Raw genomic sequence first — 6,000 nt, 5'->3', positions numbered from 1 at the left:
TGGGAGATAGGGGAGGATAGACTGGGCTAGTCTGGGAGATAGTGTAGGATAGACTGGGCTAGTCTGGGAGATAGGGGAGGATAGACTGGGCTAGTCTGGGAGATAGGGGAGGATAGACTGGGCTAGTCTGGGAGATAGGGGAGGATAGACTGGGCTAGTCTGGGAGATAGGGAGGATAGACTGGGCTAGTCTGGGAGATAGGGGAGGATAGACTGGGCTAGTCTGGGAGATAGGGGAGGATAGACTGGGCTAGTCTGGGAGATAGGGGAGGATAGACTGGGCTAGTCTGGGAGATAGGGGAGGATAGACTGGGCTAGTCTGGGAGATAGGGGAGGATAGACTGGGCTAGTCTGGGAGATAGGGGAGACTGGGCTATCTGGGAGACTGGGCTAGTCTGGGAGATAGGGGAGGATAGACTGGGCTAGTCTGGGAGATAGGGGAGGATAGACTGGGCTAGTCTGGGAGATAGGGGAGGATAGACTGGGCTAGTCTGGGAGATAGGGAAGGATAGACTAGGGAAGGATAGACTGGGCTAGTCTGGGAGATAGGGGAGGATAGACTGGGCTAGTCTGGGAGATAGGGGAGGATAGACTGGGCTAGTCTGGGAGATAGGGGAGGATAGACTGGGCTAGTCTGGGAGATAGGGGAGGATAGACTGGGCTAGTCTGGGAGATAGGGGAGGATAGACTGGGCTAGTCTGGGAGATATGGGAGGATAGACTGGGCTAGTCTGGGAGATAGGGGAGGATAGACTGGGCTAGTCTGGGAGATAGGGGAGGATAGACTGGGCTAGTCTGGGAGATAGGGGAGGATAGACTGGGCTAGTCTGGGAGATAGGGGAGGATAGACTGGGCTAGTCTGGGAGATAGGGGAGGATAGACTGGGCTAGTCTGGGAGATAGGGGAGGATAGACTGGGCTAGTCTGGGAGATAGGGGAGGATAGACTGGGCTAGTCTGGGAGATAGGGAGGATAGACTGGGCTAGTCTGGGAGATAGGGGAGGATAGACTGGGCTAGTCTGGGAGATATGGGAGGATAGACTGGGCTAGTCTGGGAGATAGGGGAGGATAGACTGGGCTAGTCTGGGAGATAGGGGAGGATAGACTGGGCTAGTCTGGGAGATAGGGGGAGGATAGACTGGGCTAGTCTGGGAGATAGGGGAGGATAGACTGGGCTAGTCTGGGAGATAGGGGAGGATAGACTGGGCTAGTCTGGGAGATAGGGGAGGATAGACTGGGCTAGTCTGGGAGATAGGGGAGGATAGACTGGGCTAGTCTGGGAGATAGGGGAGGATAGACTGGGCTAGTCTGGGAGATAGGGGAGGATAGACTGGGCTAGTCTGGGAGATATAGGGAGGATAGACTGGGCTAGTCTGGGAGATAGGGGAGGATAGACTGGGCTAGTCTGGGAGATAGGGAAGGATAGACTGGGCTAGTCTGGGAGATAGGGGAGGATAGACTGGGCTAGTCTGGGAGATAGGGAAGGATAGACTGGGCTAGTCTGGGAGATAGGGGAGGATAGACTGGGCTAGTCTGGGAGATAGGGGAGGATAGACTGGGCTAGTCTGGGAGATAGGGGAGGATAGACTGGGCTAGTCTGGGAGATAGGGGAGGATAGACTGGGCTAGTCTGGGAGATATGGTAGGATAGACTGGGCTAGTCTGGGAGATAGGGGAGGATAGACTGGGCTAGTCTGGGAGATAGGGGAGGATAGACTGGGCTAGTCTGGGAGATAGGGGAGGATAGACTGGGCTAGTCTGGGAGATAGGGGAGGATAGACTGGGCTAGTCTGGGAGATAGGGGAGGATCTGGGAGACTGGGCTAGTCTGGGAGATAGGGGAGGATAGACTGGGCTAGTCTGGGAGATAGGGGAGATAGACTGGGCTAGTCTGGGAGATAGGGGAGGATAGACTGGGCTAGTCTGGGAGATAGGGAGGATAGACTGGGCTAGTCTGGGAGATAGACTAGACTGGGCTAGTCTGGGAGATAGGGGAGGATAGACTGGGCTAGTCTGGGATATAGGGAGGATAGACTGGGCTAGTCTGGGAGATAGGGGAGGATAGACTGGGCTAGTCTGGGAGATAGGGGAGGATAGACTGGGCTAGTCTGGGAGATAGGGGAGGATAGACTGGGCTAGTCTGGGAGATAGGGGAAGATAGACTGGGCTAGTCTGGGAGATAGGGGAGGATAGACTGGGCTAGTCTGGGAGATAGGGGAGGATAGACTGGGCTAGTCTGGGAGATAGGGGAGGATAGACTGGGCTAGTCTGGGAGATAGGGGAGGATAGACTGGGCTAGTCTGGGAGATAGGGGAGGATAGACTGGGCTAGTCTGGGAGATAGGGGAGGATAGACTGGGCTAGTCTGGGAGATAGGGGAGGAGGATAGACTGGGCTAGTCTGGGAGATAGGGGAGGATAGACTGGGCTAGTCTGGGAGATAGGGAAGGATAGACTGGGGTAGTCTGGGAGATAAGGGAGGATAGACTGGGCTAGTCTGGGAGATAGGGGAGGATAGACTGGGCTAGTCTGGGAGATAGGGGAGGATAGACTGGGCTAGTCTGGGAGATATGGTAGGATAGACTGGGCTAGTCTGGGAGATATGGTAGGATAGACTGGGCTAGTCTGGGAGATAGGGGAGGATAGACTGGGCTAGTCTGGGAGATAGGGGAGGATAGACTGGGCTAGTCTGGGAGATAGGGGAGGATAGACTGGGCTAGTCTGGGAGATATGGTAGGATAGACTGGGCTAGTCTACCCCTTGAGTGCTGTAACGACAGCCTACCACAGAGCACCATATTACCTAGTACACAGGATCTTTCTCTATCTCTGTATCTCTGCATGTCCCACCGGAACAGTCTCTATTTCTCTCTCGCCTCCCCCATCTCCCTCTGTGTAACGTGTGTGGGAGACGATCCGTGAGATCCACCTGATAACCAAGTATACCGCTACCCTGCTGCTGCTGTGGAGTCATCACCTGGAGAGCAGTTGGACCTACAGGCAGGAGAAGAAGGAGAGGAAGGAGAGGGAGGGAAAGAGGTGAGGGGGTGGAACACAAAAACACAGATGTATCTACATAAACACTAGCTATAGCTGGCATGCCAGAGGTGTTCTTACTGTGTACTATAACTGTCTCTCTCTTCATAAACAGCATTAAAACGATGCAGACCAGGCTATTGAACGTCATAGGTGTTTTTCTAACAGAGTACCATCATCCCTCTGAGGATGAACGAATGGCAACAATAGCAGTAGCTCGCTTGGCTACATAACAGACTCAGAATCCCCTCTCTGGTTATGTGTGACATCAGACACCCAAGCACGTCAGCATGCCCGTAGGATAGACTGGGCACAGCCCCTGCATGGCTTATGAGAGGAGTTGGGTGGAGCAGGAGGTGGGGTAAAATTACATCACAATACAATTTCATGGAAGTAGTTTTTTAAGGTGCTGTAGCCCTTGACTGTATGCAGAATAATGTTGCACCCTACTGGCAGAGAATGGGACATGCATGGCTCTAAGCTCTAAAAATGTTAATGCTACATTGAATGCTGCTAATGGATTTGTGCCACTCATCTATCCACTTTTACTAAACTTTTTACAACACATTTGTCTCATTGAGATAAAAGTGAGAATGTATTGTTTTTACATGTAACTTCTGTATTTGAAATAGGTTATCACTCGGTTTAAGGTCACATTATAATTCATCATATATTAAGGGAAAGGGGGATACCTAGTCAATTGTATAACTGAATGTCTTGAACTGAAATGTGTCTTCTGCATTTAACCCCTCTGAATCAGATGTGTAGTATTTCTGTGTGATGTTATGCTTCCTGCCTGTCACCTGTGGAAGGCATTGACGCACAACCGCTATGTTAACTTGACTTATAAATGTCAATCAAACCATCAATCAATGAATCAATCAGCTGAATCAATAAATCAACCGTCATGAATTCCCCATGAAATTGAGTTTAATAGATTGTTAAAAATAAGGCTATGATGCTGTTTTAGCAAACATTTACCAGGAGAAACCACAGTTATGGCCATACGGCTTTAGGGGCCCAGAGAAAGGCCTGGTACATACTACAGACCATCCTCTGGAGATACACATATGCACACACACAGGCACGCACGCACGCACGCACACACACACACACACACACTCAAATGCAAGCCACACACACATGCAGACATCTACCCACCCAAAACGGTGGCAGTTAACAGGGATTTGAACCAAACAATACTTAGCAGTGTTCTTTAAAAAAAACATGCATAGCTTGGTACCATGAATGTGTAGTTGTTCTGATCAGTCCACAGACATTACAGGACTGTTTAGCGTTGATCCTTGTGTATTTTACATTTTCTATTGACCATGGTTTCATTTTATGGCACCATTATTACTGATCACTTTGAATATTCTCCTATTATGCTTATTCATGTAGAAAGTTACATTCTGAACCACCGAGGCTCAATAAGAAAAATAAATACTGGAATGGCTACAACACGATGTGAACGTTATTTCTTCTGAATTGGAAAATAAATAGGCCGAGGCCTAACCAATCCCAACCCAGTTTTTTTCCTCCAAATATATAAAAATGAAACACTTGTCTATTGGTTTTTCTGCTTTCGGGTAACAGACACCATCAAAATACAGATTCATTTACAGAAGTGTCTCACAGACAACAAGTACAAAGAGCACAAAATCAAAAGTAAAAAAAGTTATTTGAATGCATTTGTAAAAACACAAAAACAAATGAAACACAAAGCAAACTTAGTTCTGTGTGGACAATGCTTTTTAAGGTGCAGCGTAAACACTTACGTTCAGTAATACATTCCCTGTGAAATATACCATTTTTCAGAGATGAAACCTTAAAAAATATATATTCATCATCAAATCATTGCTATTATGACTTTACTTAAAACCCCCAGAGAAGATGCAAATGGATAATGTTAGATAGGAATGACATTTCATATTCTTTTCATACTTCATGTTTTTTGTCCTTTGGTAACTGGTTACACCCTGACAGAAATAAACAGTCTGTTACACCCTGACAGAAATAAACAGTCCGTTACACCCTGACAGAAATAAACAGTCCGTTACACCCTGACAGAAATAAACAGTCCGTTACACCCTGACAGAAATAAACAGTCTGTTACACCCTGACAGAAATAAACAGTCTGTTACACCCTGACAGAAATAAACAGTCCGTTACACCCTGACAGAAATAAACAGTCCGTTACACCCTGACAGAAATAAACAGTCTGTTACACCCTGACAGAAATAAACAGTCTGTTACACCCTGACAGAAATAAACAGTCTGTTACACCCTGACAGAAATAAACAGTCTGTTACACCCTGACAGAAATAAACAGTCCGTTACACCCTGACAGAAATAAACAGTCTGTTACACCCTGACAGAAATAAACAGTCTGTTACACCCTGACAGAAATAAACAGTCTGTTACACCCTGACAGAAATAAACAGTCTGTTACACCCTGACAGAAATAAACAGTCTGTTACACCCTGACAGAAATAAACAGTCCGTTACACCCTGACAGAAATAAACAGTCTGTTACACCCTGACAGAAATAAACAGTCTGTTACACCCTGACAGAAATAAACAGTCCGTTACACCCTGACAGAAATAAACAGTCCATTACACCCTGACAGAAATAAACAGTCTGTTACACCCTGACAGAAATAAACAGTCCGTCACACCCTTCCCCTGAAATAGTTTAGTATAAGTCAACATTACCATGGACGGGTGTTCTACTTCAAGCGGCCTACATTATGTTTAAAAGTGCCAGGGAGATCTAGCATGAGGGAAGACCCTAAATTGCAGCAGGAGCACATTTCCCCAAAATGGCGGAACAGAGAGTTTGGCCCAAAATGGCAGAGCAAGCAGACCTTTGGACGGAGATACAGTACAAGACTTCCCCATGCAGGCTGATACTAACTTCGACACCGTTACAATACTTCAAAATTGATCTTTTCTCCCCGATTACTTCAAGA

The sequence above is a fragment of the Oncorhynchus masou genome, chromosome 14 (genome assembly GCF_036934945.1).
Source record: "Oncorhynchus masou masou isolate Uvic2021 chromosome 14, UVic_Omas_1.1, whole genome shotgun sequence".
Lineage (NCBI taxonomy): Eukaryota > Metazoa > Chordata > Actinopteri > Salmoniformes > Salmonidae > Oncorhynchus > Oncorhynchus masou.
This window is presented reverse-complemented; position numbering follows the sequence as displayed.